The following is a 15,926-nucleotide window of genomic DNA, read 5'->3' as shown; positions in this document are numbered from 1 at the left end:
AGACGTTTAGGCTTCTCCGAGATATTAGGGTGACATACAATGAAGGCTTCCTGCCTAATGGCCCAAACAGGTTGTTCGCTCCTGACGTACGTCGGCGTAAATGAATTAGACAAAGTAGTGTGTTGTGGTGTAAGCTACCGACGTGTAAGGCAGGAAGCCGCAATGAATAAACAAATTAGTGAAAGAAGATTTTCGAGGAATGAGCCAACGACACCAAACTAAAGCGTCAGTTTAGGACATTTCCAGCTTGTGCCAGACGATTATATTCAAAATGCATGGCCTATGGGTCGTCAAAGTAAAGGTTCACATTGAGACTTATATTTGGGTTAACGCAAGACGATTTTATATAGGTTTTGTGGGTCAAATAGGTCGTCCGAGTAAAGTTTAACTTTGAGAATTTTCCTCTGGTTAATACTAGTGTGGGCTACATGGGTCATGAAAGTAAAGCTTCACTTTGAGAACTTTATCCTGGCAGAAGCCAGACGATTTCATTCAGCTTTTGAGGGTTCCACGGAAAACCAAGGAAAAGCTTCACTTTCGGAAATTTATTCCGCCTGATGCCAGACGATTTCATTGTTTTTGTGGGTTTCAATGTTTATCAAAGAAAAGCTTCACCTTAGAAGTATTATTTTGGCCGACGCCAGATAATTCTTTTGTGTCTAGTTTGGACTCCATGGATCATCGAAGTAGAACTTCAATTTGTGATCTTAATTTTTGCCGACGTCAAACTTATCTTTTAGCTTTAGCAGGCTTCACATGTCATCAGAGTAAGCTTCACTTTTTGGATTTCATTCTGGATCACACAATACTATTTCATTCAGCATATGCTGCTTCCAAGGGTTATCTGTGTAAAGCTTCACTTTCGGACTTTTATTTCAGTGAACGCAAGACGATTTTGTTAAGCTTTTGAGGGGCCCATAGGTCGTCAAAGTAAAGCATCTCTTTGGAAATTTTCTTCTGGCCAATGCCGGACGATTTTAATCGAATTTCACAGTGTCCACGGGTCGTCAGACTTAAAACTTTCCTTTACAATTTTTCTTTTCTTTTTTCTGCCTCACACCAGACCATTATAATCGGGTTTTGAATGGGCCACGGGTCATCACACTTAAAGCTTCACCCTGGAACTTTCTTCTGCCTAAATTTTGTTCTGGCTAACGCACGACGACTTTAATCGGATTTTGCTGGACCCACGGGTCGTTAAACTTAAAGCTTCAACTGGGACTTTTCTTCTACATAAGAGAACTACGCTCTCTGAAACTTATGTACTTGTTTAGATAAATTAACGTTCCTAGCCTAGATACTTTTGTAGAAGTCAGTTACTTTTTACATTTTAATCTTACCTCAACCTTCAAGCTGTTATCTGTAAATTCTTGGCAAGAAACAAAGAGGGACTCTGGTTTTATGAATGTAAGAATATGTTTGATGAATAGTTCTACAGATCACACAACTGCCAAGTTAAAGTAGACAGTTGCCAAAACCTTTGTGGATGTTATAAAGTTAATTTACTACGTCTTGCCGAGTTGCCACTGGTCTCCTATAAATGATTATTAATTACTTTTTCTAATGATCAATGAATCATCACCCATCAGCACTTTCAAACCTATATAATCCTCATATCTGAATAATTTTCTACCATGATGCTTTATCTAAAGCCGTATCACTGTATGAAATGAATATCGCCCCCCCCCCCCCTTAATCTTAGGAAAAACCTTAAAAACAATTTCTGGTTGATTTTTCTTTCGTCTTATACAAAGGGCACTTGCGTGAGATCTTCCACTAAATGTCACGGTCGTGTTGACTGAATTTATGACATGTAGTAAAATCATGCGACTGTTAAGATACGGGAGATAACTCAGTGACATCATCATCATCAACAACAACAACAAATGGGGATGTAATTCAATACATTCACTGAAGGAATCACTGATACGTGTAATTCACTGCCAAAAAATGTTGCTAGTGCCCCCCCTTCTGTCTAACCTTCCAGTGTAGTCTAAACAAGTTTTGGAACAAAATGCCATTGTTAAGAGGCTTTAGTCAATATAATCGTGAAGAGATGCCAATTTGAAAGCAGCGGCCTGGACATAAGCGTCAGCCACTCCAATGACATGGAAAAAAAATTCTGTTTCTTATGCATTTTTGCGCGCAGAAGCTAAATGTGTTTTCAGAATTTTTCACCCATAGTTTTGTCATTCCGGCATACTCGCATATCATTACGTATAGTACATATGTACCAGTCCTCTACATACCATTTGAAACAAAAAGCTGAACAAACACAGTTCTTTCCATTCCTTGTAAAAGTTACTGTAAGTATGCACAAGAGGTAAAACTTCCTCTTAGTATGCGGTAAAGGAAAACTTTGGTCAAGCTTGTACTAGAGGCCAAGCTTGCGCAAAAGAGGATTTCTTCCTGTAGTACTTCACCAGTTACTGTATTTCACAGTCTTTTGTGATGTCTTGGGGGAGTCTTATGATTTATGTTTTTTTTTTTCTTTTTTAGATCTTAATTGTAAGCCTTATACTTGAAGAAAGCCTCTTTAGCTTAAAGTTGCCGAAAATTTTTCTTTAACGCATGCTCAGAGTAAGGTTCACCTCTTGCGCACGCTCAGATTGAGATTCACCCCATGCACATGCTCAGAGTAAAATTTACCTCTTGCACATGCTCAGAGAAACTTTTACCGCTTGCGCATGCTCGGCCTGAAGTGACGCATGCGCACATTTCTGTTGACTTTGATTTGCTTAGTATTAGTGGCGCCAAATAGCTTAGTGAGTGTAAAGGTCTCTCTTCCAGTTTTCATAATCTAATGGTCAATATCTTTCAAGATTGGTGTCGGGAATATCTCTCCTCGTAATGGTGTAGTGCAATACTTGAACTTCAGGTGTCAATGGATAAATAATAGATTTCGTTAGGAAAAAATTATAAAAGATAGAAATTGCTTCAGTAGAGGCAAATTCTCGTTGCTTCATGATCTTGAATTCTATTATCATTTTTTTTTTCTAGGTGATATCTGCAAATGTCGCAACAATTTTGTGTGTGCCCTTGTTCGAGTGGTTTAAGGTTGACGACACTTAAACCATTATGTCCTCACTCGTTTGCGAGGTAATCATATCTCATTGCGGGGTGAACTCACAAGGAGATTCCGTACCATGAAATTAATTAAAATAAATTTGGCAAGAGATTATATCATACTTATCTAGTGACGGAGGGAAAGTAATAAAATTATTATCCTTCCCAGCCTGACCCGACAACTGAAGAAATTAGCAAAACTCGATTCATCGAACAGCCATAGTCATCTCCAGTTCTTCATTAGGAAGTTGCCCATCGTTGACTAATACTTCCACTGGAGCTCTATAATCATTTCGTTAACGTAAGTGATATCTCCATTCTGTGTTTTCTATATGGGGTCCTGGGTAGGAGTACCCTAATGGAGTAGGTAGAGGTAAACATGGGGTAGATGCCTTTGAATTGGAGCCACGATTCATCAAACTTAATGCGTCAGTCTTGGATTTTTCTTATTGCTAACGACACACAATTTTAATCAGATTTTACGGAACCCAGTGGTCGTCAAACTTAAAGCTCCTCTCTGACACTTTTGTACTGGCTTACTCCTTCCTGCTGCCGGAGGAAGAGAGAACCGTCACTGAACTGGTCTGATAAGTTGGCTTCAATTTGGGACTCATTCTGGATACCGCCAGACCATTTTGATGGCCTTTGGCACGGGCGAGGAGCCTCAAAGTAAAGCTCAAATTTGGGACATTAATTCTGGATGCCACCAGACAATTCAAATGGCCTTTGGCGCGACGAAAAAAAGCTACATAACAGAGCTTCAGTTTGGAGCTTTGATTATGCATGCCGATTACGATTGTAATGGCGATTGGCGCGGCCAAAGGTGCTTCAAAGTAAATCTTCACCTAGCTCTAGACCATGCTAATGGCTTTTGGTAGGGGGGAAGGGGCTTCAAGTTAAAGTCTCACCTTGGGACTTTTCTTCTTCCTAGGGCCAGACCATTCTAATGGAGATTGGTGCGGATAAAGGGGCTTCAAGGTAAAGCTTCACTTTAGGACTTTTCTTCTGGATGGCGCCAGACCATTCTAATGGCGTTTGTTGTTGCCAAAGAAGATTTAAATTAAAGAATTACTTGTCACTTTTTTCTTGCTAGGGCCAGACCATGCAAATGGCGTTTATTGCAGCCAAAGGGGCTTCAAACTAAAGCTTTACTTTGTGATTTTTCTTCTTGCTGCCGGCAGACCATTCCAATGGTGTTTTAGCGTGGCCAAAGGGAATTCAAAGTAAAGCTTCACTCTGGGACTTTTCTTTTGGCTGGCGCCACACCACTCTGAAGATGTTTGGCGTTGCCAAAAAGGCTTCAAAGTAAAGTTTCACTTTGGGACTTTAATTCCAGCTGACGCCAGACCGTTGTAATGGCGTTTGGCGCGGCCAAAGGGGCTTCAAAGAAATCTTTCACTCTGGGACTTTTATTCTGGCTGGTGCTAGCCGATTCATTGGCGTTTGGCGTTGCCAAAGGCGTTTGAAAATATGGTTCACTTTGGACTTTTATTCTGGCTGGTGCCAGACGATTTTAATGGAGTCTAGCGCGTCCAGAAAGGTTTCAGAGTAAAGTTGCACTTGAGGACTTTCTTTCTAGCTTGCTCCAGATGATTCTAATGGCGTTTGGCGTGGCCAAAAGGGTTTCACAGTAAAGCTTCCGTATGGTACTTTTATTATGACTTGCGCCAGGCGATCGTAATGGCGTTTGGCGCTGCCAAAGGGGCTTCAAGGTGAAGCTTCACTTTGGCACTTATCTTATGGCTGACCTCCACATCTGGAGACGGAGTGCACTGGCCTCCACGTCTAGAGACGTCTGGTGAAGTAGTGCACTCGCCTCCACGTCTGGCGACAGAGTGCATTCGCCTACATGGATGGAGACATAGTGCACTAACCTCCACGTCTGGAAACAGAGCGCACTAGCCTTCATTGGTGGAGACGGGATCCACTGGTCTCCATGTCTGGAGACGGGATCCAATAGCCTCTTTGCCTGAAGACGGGGTCCACCGGCTTCCATGTTCGGAGATGGGGTCCACTGGCTTCTATGTCTGAAGACGGGATCAACTGGCCTCCATGTCTTGAGACGGAGTGCACTGGCATCCATGTCTTGAGATTGAGTTTAATGGCCTCCATCTCTTGAAACGTAGTTCATTGGCCTCCATGTCTTGAGATAGGATCTACTGGCCTCCATGTCTTGAAACGGAATCCACTGGCCTTCATGTCTTTAGACGGAATGCACTAGCCTCCACGTCTGGAGAAGGATTCCACTGGCCTTCACGTCTGGAAACAGAGTCCACTGCCTCTTCCATTTGTAGACGGAGTCAACTAGACACGATGTCTGGAGATGGACTCCACTGTCCTCTAAAACTGGCCTGCACGCCTGGAGATGAAGTGAATTAGCTTCCACGTCCGGAGTTGGGGTCGACTGGCCTTTACGTCTGGAGTTGGGGTTCAATGGCCTCCACGTCGGAAGTTTGGGTCCTCTGGCCTCAATATCTGGAGGTGGGGTACCGGCCTCCACGTCTAGAGATGGGGATACGGTGGCCTCCACGTCTGGAGACTTGGTTCACTGGCCTCCATGTGTAGAGACGAGGTCCACTGACTTCCAAGTCTTGAGACAGGGTCTACTGGCATCCATGTCTTGAGAAGTCGCCTACTGGCCTCCATGTCTAAAGACGGAGTCTACTGGCCTCCACATCTGAAGACGGGGTCCGCTAGCCTCCACCTTCATGAAACGGAGTCTAGCGGTCTCTGCGTCCGGTACGGGGTCCACTGGCCTCCGCGTCCGGAGACGGAGTCCACTGGTCTCCGCATTTGGACACGGATTCTACTTGTAACAATTTCATGAAGCACGTTTTCTACGAATTATCACCTGCAAGTTATTTAGGTTTACTCTAAACATTCATCAAGCACATTTTGTATGATGTATGACATGCAAGTAATTAAGTTTACCCTAACCGTCTCCATACAGGTTTTCGTTTCCAAGTTACTAGCTTATCGGTAAAAGACGTCGCTAGTGGCCGTTTTTGATAACTATATGTCATCACTGATAATCTGGTAGTGTTACGCTTCCCAAATACATTATCTTCAAACTTAAGAAGTTAAGATTAGTTTTACAAAAGCATTGCTACCCAGCTTTACCTGAGTGTAATGTTGTGAAATTTGTTTACATAACGGTATGAAAACATTAGCTGACATCTCTAAATCATCTCCATTGGGCAGACAGCAGACAACTGTAAACATTCATTTCTTGGTGCCGTGGAGATGAGTCGTTCGTCACAAAAGGCAGCTAGTGGAAGCGAAAATTCACAGACGCCACACTGAGGTTGGCGGATGAATCGTGACGGATTTTTCGTTGAAATTACAGACATACATGTTTTGACGCTCGTGTTGAATCACTGAACGAAAACCTGGTGACCCAGTACCCAAGTGATTGTTTCCACATTATCTATCACCATATCTTTATTGTACTTTAATTTTCGTGATGCTTTATAGACAATCTAACTAGTTTTATTTTCTATAGTTTATGTAGAAGTTATGCATGGTTTTACGTATGAGTGTTAAAAGATATACTTTCTCTATGACGCGATTATATACAGGAATATTATTTCTATGAATTTGTTCCAAAGAAAATCTATCAGAGGTACCTTATCCAGAGTTGTATTGAACCTAATGTTAATACGTGATATGGATAATGCCTAGCCTAATCGAAACGGCATTCTTTTATGTTTCTCCGAGACATAGGATGACATGCAATGAAGGTTTCCAGCCTGTTGGCCAGAAAAGGTTGTTCGCTCCATGACACACGTCGGTGTAAAGGAATCAGACGAAGTAGTGCGTCGTGGTTTAAGCTCCAACGTGTGTAAGACCAGATGCCATCGAAGAAGTTGGAGAGTAAGCAGAGTTTTCTTTTTGGGTTCGTCAAAGTAATGTATGGTGAAGCAGGCTTCCAACGTGTATCAGAGACTGAACCACCGACGGCTGTCGATAGTGAGTTACGTGTATTTCTTCACTTAGCAGTGTGTAAAGCAGGAGGCCAAAATGTGTCAACAAATTAGTCGAAGTAGGCTGTCGAGGAACTAACCAACGACGCCAAACTAAAGCGTCCCTTTTGGACATTTATTCTAGCTAATACCAGACGATTATATTGAACTTGCATAACCTACGAGTCGTCAAAGTAGAGTCACATTGACACTTATATTCAGGTTAAAGCTAGAAAATTCTATATAGCTTTTGTGGGGGCATATAGGTCGTCCAAGTATATACATATATCTATATTTCATTATACTTTGTCGCTGTCCCGCGTTAGCGAGGTAGCGCAAGGAAACAGACGAAAGAATGGCCCAACCCACCCACATACACATTTATATGCATACACGTCCACACACGTACATATACATACCTATACATCTCAACGTTTACATATATATATATTTACACACACATACATATACATATATACAGAGGTACATGATTCATGCTGTCTGGCCTTATTCATTCCCGTCGCCACCACGCCACATATGAAATAACAACCCCCTCCCCCGCATGTGCGCGAGGTAGCGCTAAGAAAAGACAACAAAGGCCACATTCGTTCACACTCAGTCTCTACCCGTCATGTATAATGCACCGAAACTACAGCTTTTCTACATCCATTGTTTACCCCAGACGCTTCATATGTCCTGGTTCAATCCATTGACAGGACGTCGACCCCGGTATACCACGTCGTTCCAATTCACTCTATTCCTTGCACGCCTTTCACTCTTCTGCATGTTCAGGCCCCGATCACTCAAAATCTTTTTCACTCCATCTTTCCACCTCCAATTTGGTCTCCCACTTCTCCTCGTTCCCTCCACCTCTGACACATATATCCTCTTTGTCAATCTTTCCTCACTCATTCTCTCGATGTGACCAAACCATTTCAAAACACCCTCTTCTGCTCTCTCAACCAAACTCGTTTTAGTACCACAGATGTCTCTTACCCTTTCATTACTTACTCGATCAAACCACCTCACACCACATATTGTCCTCAAACATCTCATTTCCAGCACATCCACCCTCCTCCGCACAACTCTATCTATAGCCCACGCCTCGCAACCATACAACATTGTTGGAACCACTATTCCTTCAAACATACCCATTTTTGCTTTCTAAGATAACGTTCTCGACTTCCAAGCATTCTTCAACAGTCCCAGAAGTTTCGCCCCCTCCCCCACCCTATGATTCACTTCCGCTTCCATGGTTCCATCCGCTGCCAGATCCAATCCCAGATATCTAAAACACTTCACTTTCTCCAGTTTTTCTCCATTCAAACTTACCTCCCAATAGACTTGACCCTCAACCCTACTGTACCTAATAACCTTGCTCTTATTCACATTAGCTCTCAGCTTTCTTCTTTCACACACTTTACCAAACTCAGTCACCAGCTTCTGCAGTTTCTCACCCGAAACAGCCACCAGCGCAGTATCATCAGCGAACAACAACCGACTCACTTCCCAAGTTCTCTCATCCACAACAGACTGCATACTTGCCCCTCTTTCCAAAACTCTTGCATTCACCTCCCTAACAACCCCATCCATAAACAAATTAAACAACCATGGAGACATCACGCACTCCTGCCGCAAACCAACATTCACTGAAAACCAGTTACTTTCCTCTCTTCCTACAAGTACACATGCCTTACATCCTCGATAAAAACTTTTCACTGCTTCTAGCAACTTGCCTCCCACACCATATATTTTTAATACCTTCCACAGAGCATCTCTATCAGCTCTATCATATGCCTTCTCCAGATCCATAAATGCTACATACAAATCCATTCACTTTTCTAAGTATTTCTCACAAACATTTTTCAAAGCACCTGATCCACACATCCTCCACCACTTCTGAAACCACACTGCTCTTCACCTATCTGATGCTCTGTACATGCCTTCACCCTCTCAATCAGTACCCTCCCACATGATTTTCCAGGAATACTCAACAAACTTATACTTCTGTAATTTGAGCACTCACTTTTATCCCCTTTGCCTTTGTACAATGGCACTATGCAAGCATTCCGCCAATCCTCAGGCACCTCACCATGAGTCATACATACATTAAATAACCTTACCAACCAGTCAACAGTACAGTCACCCCCTTTTTTAATAAATTCCACTGCAATACCATCCAAACCCGGTGCCTTGCCGGCTTTCATCTTCCGCAAAGCTTTTACTACTTCTTCTCTGTTTACCAAATCATTCTTCCTAACCCTCTCACTTTGCACACCACCTCGACCAGAACACCCTATATCTGCCACTCTATCATCAAACACATTCAACAGACCTTCAAAATACTCACTCCATCTCCTCCTCACATCACCACTATTTATCATCATCTCCCCATTAGCACCCTTCAATGATGTTCCTATTTGTTCCATTGTCTTACGCACTTTATTTACCTCCTTCCAAAACATCTTTTTATTCTCCCTAAAATTTAATGATACCCTCTCACCCCAACTCTCATTTGCCCTCTTTTTCACCTCTTGCACCTTTCTCTTGACCTCCTGCCTCTTTCTTTTATACATCTCCCAGTCATTTGCACTATTTTCTTGCGAAAATCGTCCAAATGCCTCTCTCTTCTCTTTCACTAGCAATCTTACTTCTTCATTTCACCATTCACTTCCCGTTCTAATCTCCCTACCTCCCACGCTTCTCATGCCACAAGCATCATTTGCGCAAGCCATCACTGCTTCCCGAAATACATCCTATTCCTCCCCCACTCCCCTTACGTCCTTTGTTCTCACCTCTTTCCATTCTGTACTCAGTCTCTCCTGGTACTTCCTTACACAAGTCTCCTTTCCAAGCTCACTTATTCTCACCACTCTCTTCACCACAACATTCTCTCTTCTTTTCTGAAAACCTCTACAAATCTTCACCTTCTCCTCCACAAGATAATGATCAGACATCCCTCCAGTTGCACCTCTCAGCACATTAACATCCAAAAGTCTCTCTTTCGCGCGCCCATCAATTAACACGTAATCCAATAACGCTATCTGGCCATCTCTCTTACATACATACGTACACTTATGTATATCTCTCTTTTTAAACCAGGTATTCCCAATCACCAGTCCTTATTTAGCACATGAATCTACAAGCTCTTCACCATTTCCATTTACAACACTGAACACCCTATGTACACCAATTATTCCCTCAACTGCCACATTGCTCACCTTTGCATTCAAATCACCCATCTCTATAACCCGGTCTCGTGCATCAAAACTACTAACACACTCACTCAGCTGCTATCAAAAGACTTGCCTCTCATGATCTTTCTTCTCATGCCCAGGTGCTTATGCACCAATAATCACCCATCTCTCTCCATCCGCTTTCAGTTTTACCCATATCAATCTAGAGTTTACTTTCTTACACTCTATCACATACTCCCACCACTCCTGTTTCAGGAGTAGTACTACTCCTTCCCTTGCTCTTATCCTCTCACTAACCCCTGACTTTACTCCCAAGACCTTCCCAAACCACTCTTCCCCTTTACTCATGAGCTTCGTTTCACTCAAAGCCAAAACATCCAGGTTCGTTTCCTCAAACATACAACCTGTCTCTCCTTTTTTTTCATCTTGGTTACATCCACACACATTTAGACACCCCAATCTGAGCCTTCGAGGAGGATGAGCACTCCCCGCTTCGATGGTTCCATCCGCTGCTAAGTCCACTCCCAGATATCTAAAACACTTCACTTCCTCCAGTTTTTCTCCTCTTAGACTTACCTCCCAATTAACTTGTCCCTCAACCCTACAGCCTAATAACCTTGCCCTTATTCACATTCACTCTCAGCTTTCTTCTTTCACACACTTTACCAAACTCAGTTACCAAGTTAAGCAGTATCTCACCCGAATCAGCCACAAGCGCTGTATCATCGGCGAACAACTGACTCACTTTCCAAGCCCTCTCATCCAGAAAAGACTGCATACTTGCCCCTTTCTCCAAAACTCTTGCATTCATCTCCCTAACCACCCCATCCATAAACATATTAAACAACCATGGAGACATCACGCAACCCTGCCGCAAACCAACATTCACTGGGTACTAATCACTTTCCTCTCTTCCTACTTGTACACATGCCTTACATCCTTGGTAAAAAAAAAAAAAAATACTGCTTCTAGCAACTTAGCTCCGACACCATATAGTCTCAAAACCTTCCACAAAGCATCTCTATCCACCCTATCATATGCCTTTTCCAGATCAATAAATGCTACATACAAATCCATTTGCTTTTCTAAGTATTCCTCACATACATTCTTCAAAGCAAACACCTGATCCACACATCCTCTACCGCTTCTGAAACCACACTGCTCTTCCCTAATCTGATGCTCTGTACATGCCATCGCCCTCTCAATCAATACCCTCCCATTTGATTTGCCAGGAATACTCAACAAACTTATACCTTTGTATTTTGAACATTCACCTTTATCCCCTTTACCTTTGTACACTGACACTATGTATGCATTCCTCCAATGCTCAGGCACTTCACCATGAACCATACATACATTGAATATCCTTGCCAACCAGTCAACAACACAGTCACCCCCTTTTTTGATAAATTCCACAGCGATAGCATCCAAACCCGCCCCTTTGCCGGCTTTCATCTTCTACAAGGTTTTCACTACGTCTTCTCTGTTTACCAAAACATTCTCCCTAACCCTCTCTCTTCGCAAACCACCTCGACTGAAGCACCCTATATCTGCCACCTTATCATCAAACACATTCACCAAACCTTCAAAATACTCCATCTCCTCACTTCACCACTACTTGCTATTACCTCCGCATTAGCCTCCTTCACCGATGTTCCCATTTCCTCTCTTGTCTTACGCACTTTATTTATCTCTTTCCAAAACTTTTTTTTATTCTCCCTAAAATTTGATGATACTCTCTCACCCCAACTCTCATTTACCCTCTTTTTCACCTCTTGCACCTTTCTCTTGACCTTCTGCCGCTTTCTTTTATACATTTCCCAGTCATTTGCACTACTTTCCTGCAACAATCGTCCAAATGCCTCTCTCTTCTCTTTCACCAACAATCTTACTTCTTCATATCACCACTTACTACCCATTCTGATTTGTCCACCTCCCACCTTTCTCATGCCACATGGATGTTTTGCGCAAGCCATCACTGCTTCCCAAAATACATTCCATTCCTCCTCCACTCCCCTTACGTCATTTGCTCTCACCTTTTGCCATTCTTCACTCAATCTCTCCTGGTACTTCCTCACACGAGTCTCATTTCAATGCTCACTTACTCTCACCCCAACTCTCATTTGCCCTCTTTTTCACCTATTGCACCTTTCTCTTGATCTTCTGCCGCTTTCTTTTATACATCTCCCAGTCATTTGCACCACTTCCCTGCAATCTCTCTCCTCCTTGACTAACAATCTTACATTTTCATACCACCACTCACTACCCTTTGTAATCTGTCCACCTCCCACCTTTCTCATGCGACATGTATCTTTTGTGCAACCCATCACTGTTTCCTTAAATACATCTCATTCCTCCCCCACTCCTCTTACATCATTTGCTCTCTTTTGCCATTCTTCACTCAATCTCTCCTGGTACTTCTTGACACAAGTCTCCTTTCCAAGCTCACTAACAATCACCCCAACTCTCATTTGCCCTCTTTTTCACCTCTTGCACCTTTCTCTTGACCTGCCGCTTTCTTTTTACATCTCCAAATCATTTGCACTACTTCCCTGCAAAAATCGTCCAAATGCCTCTCTCTTCTCTTTCACTAACAATCTTACTTCTTCATACCACCACTCACTACCCTTTCTAATCTGTCCACCTCCCACGTTTCTCATGCCACAAGCATCTTTTGCACAAGCCATCACTGCTTCCCTAAACGCATCCTATTCCTCCCCCACTCCCCTTACGTCATTTGCTCTCACCTTTTGCCATTCTTCACTCAATCTCTCATGGTACTTTCTCACACAAGTTTCCTTTCCAAGCTCACTTACTCTCACCACTCTCTTCACCATAACATTCTCAACTCTTTTCTGAAAACCTCTACAAATCTTCACCTTCGCCTCCACAAGATAATGATCAGACATCCCTCCAGTTGCACCTCTCAGCACATTAACATCCAAAAGTCTCTCTTTCTCACGCCCATCAATTAACACGTAATCCAATAACGCTCTCTGGCCATCTCTCCTACTTACATACGTATACTTATGTATATCTCTCTTTTCAAAACAGGTATTCCTAATCACCAGTCCTTATTCAGCACATAAATCTACAAGCTCTTCACCATTTCCATTTACAACACTGAACACCCTATGGACACCAATTATTCCCTCAACTGCCACATTGCTCACCTTTGCATTCAAATCACCCATCACTATAAAAAGAGAAACAGGAAACGAGCGGGGAATGCTCATCCCTCTCGAAGGCTTAGATTGGGATGTCTGAATGTGTGTGGATGTAACCAAGATGAGTAGAAAGGAGAGATAGGTAATATGTTTGAGGAAAGAAACCTGTATGTTTTGGCTCTGATTGAAACGAAGCTCAAGGGTAATTGGGAAGAGTGGTTTGGAAATGTCTTAGGAATACAGTCAGGGGTTAGTAAGAGGACAAGACCTAAGGAAGAAGTGGCACTACTCCCGAAGCAGTTGTGGGGGTATGTGAAACAGTGTAAGAAAATATATTCTAGATTGATTTGGGCAAGACTGAAAGTTGATGGCGAGAGATGGATGATTTTGGGGGCATATGCACCTGGGCATGAGAAGAAAGATCATGACAGGCAAGTGTTCTGGGAGTAACTGAGTGAGTTTGTTAGCAGCTTTGATGCACGAGACCGGGTTATAGTGATGGGTGATTTGAATGCGAAGGTAAGTAACGTGGCAGCTGAGGATATAATTGGTGTACATGGGGTGGTCAGTGTTGTAAATGGAAATGGTGAAGAGGTTGTAGATTTGTGTACTGAAAAAAGACTGGTGATTGGGAATACCTGGTTGAAAAAGAGAGATATACATTAGTATACGTATGTAAGTAGGAGAGATGGCCAGAGGGCATCACTGGATTAAGTGTTAATTGATAGGCGTATTAGAAAGAGACTTTCGGATATTAATGTGCTGAGAGGGGCAGCTGGAGGGTTGTCTGATCACTATCTTGTGGAGGCAAAGGTGAAGATTTGTAGAGGTTTTCAGAAAAGAGTTGAGAGTTGGGGTGAGAGAGTATCTTTAAATTTTAGGGAGAATAAAAAGATGTTTTGGAAGGAGGTAAATAAAGTGCGTAAGACAAGGGAACAAATGGGAACATCAGTGAAGGGGGCTAATGGGGAGGTGATAACAAGGAGTGGTGACGTGAGAAGGAGATGGAGTGAGTATTTTGAAGGCTTGTTGAATGTGTTTGATGATAGAGTAGCAGATATAGGGTGTTTTGGTCGAGGTGGTGTGCAAAGTGAGAGGGTTAGGGAAAATGATTTGGTAAACAGAGAAGAGGTAGTAAAAGCTTTGCGGAAGATGAAAGCCGGCAAGGCAGCCGGTTTAGATGGTATTGCAGTGGAATTTATCAAAAAAGGGGGTGACTGTGCTGTTGACTGGTTGGTAAGGATATTTAATGTATGTATGACTCATGGCGAGGTGCCTGAGGATTGGCGGAATTCATGCATAGTGCCATTGTACAAAGGTAAAGCGGATAAAGGTGAGTGCTCAAATTACAGAGGTATAAGTTTGTTGAGTATTCCTGGGAAATTATATGGGAGGGTATTGATTAAGAGGGTGAAGGCATGTACAGAGCATTAGATTGGAGAAGAGCAGTGTGGTTTCAGAAGTAGTACAATGTGTGTGGATCAGGTGTTTGCTTTGATGAATGTATGTGAGAAATACTTAGAAAAGCATACAGATTTGTATGTAGCATTTATGGATCTGGAGAAGGCATATGATAGAGATGCTCTGAGGAAGGTATCAAGAGTATATGGTTTGGGAGGCAAGTTGTTAGAAGCAGTGAAAAGTTTTTATCGAGGATGTAATGCATGTGTGCGAGTAGGAAGAGAGGAAAGTGATTGGTTCTCAGTGAATGTCGGTTTGCGGCAGGGGTGCGTGATGTCTTCATGGTTGTTTAATTTGTTAATAGATGGGGTTGTTAGGGAGGCGAATGCAAGAGTTTTGGAGAGAGGACAAATATGCAGTCTGTTGTGTATGAGAGAGCTTGGGAAGTGAGTCAGTTGTTGTTCGCTGATGATACAGCGCTGGTGGTTGACTCGGGTGAGAAACTGCAGAAGCTGGTGACTGAGTTTGGTAAAGTGTGTAAAAGAAGAAAGCTGAGAGTAAATGTGAATAAGAACAAGGTTTTTAGGTATAGTAGGGTTGAGGGACAAGTCAATTGGGAGGTAAGTTTGAATGAGAAAAACTGGAGGAAGTGGTGTTTTAGATATCTGGGAGTGGATCTGGCAGCGGATGGAACCATGGAAGCGGAAGTGAGTCACAGGGTGGGGGAGGGGGTGAAGGTTCTGGTAGCGCTGAAGATTGTGTGGAAGTCGAGAACATTATCTCGGAAAGCAGAAATCGGTATGTTTGAAAGAATAGTGGTTCCAACAATGTTATATGGTTACAAGGAGTGGACTATAGATAGGATTCTGTGGAGGAGGGTGGATGTGTTGGAAATGAAATGTTTGAGGACAATATGTGGTGTGATATGGTTTGATCGAGTAATCAGTGAAAGGGTACGAGAGATGTGTGGTAATAAAAAGAGTGTGGTTGAGAGAGCAGAAGAGGGTTATTGAAATGGTTTGGTCACATAGACAGAATGAGTGAGGAAAAATTGACAAAGAGGGTACATGTGTCAGAGGTGGAGGGAACTAGAAGTGGGAGACCAAATTGGAGGTGAGAGGATGGAGTGAAAA

General features: G+C 42.8%; 1 protein-coding gene across 5 annotated transcripts in view; it reads left to right on the top strand.

The window, feature by feature from the left end:
* Positions 1-15,926, top strand: part of Kaz1-ORFB — a 66,524-nt gene that overhangs the window by 30,081 nt on the left and 20,517 nt on the right. Inside the window, exon 4 of one of the 5 annotated variants that reach the window (XM_071687286.1) lies at positions 3,236-3,367. The exons of the other annotated variants lie outside the window; for them this stretch is intronic. The gene's annotated coding sequence lies outside the window, so the exon portion shown is untranslated. The remainder of the gene's footprint in view (positions 1-3,235; positions 3,368-15,926) is intronic. 5 annotated transcript variants of the gene reach the window in all.

The sequence above is a fragment of the Panulirus ornatus genome, chromosome 3 (assembly GCF_036320965.1).
Source record: "Panulirus ornatus isolate Po-2019 chromosome 3, ASM3632096v1, whole genome shotgun sequence".
NCBI lineage: Eukaryota > Metazoa > Arthropoda > Malacostraca > Decapoda > Palinuridae > Panulirus > Panulirus ornatus.
The sequence above is the reverse complement of the archived record's forward strand: the minus strand, read 5'-3'. Positions and strand labels throughout refer to the sequence as shown.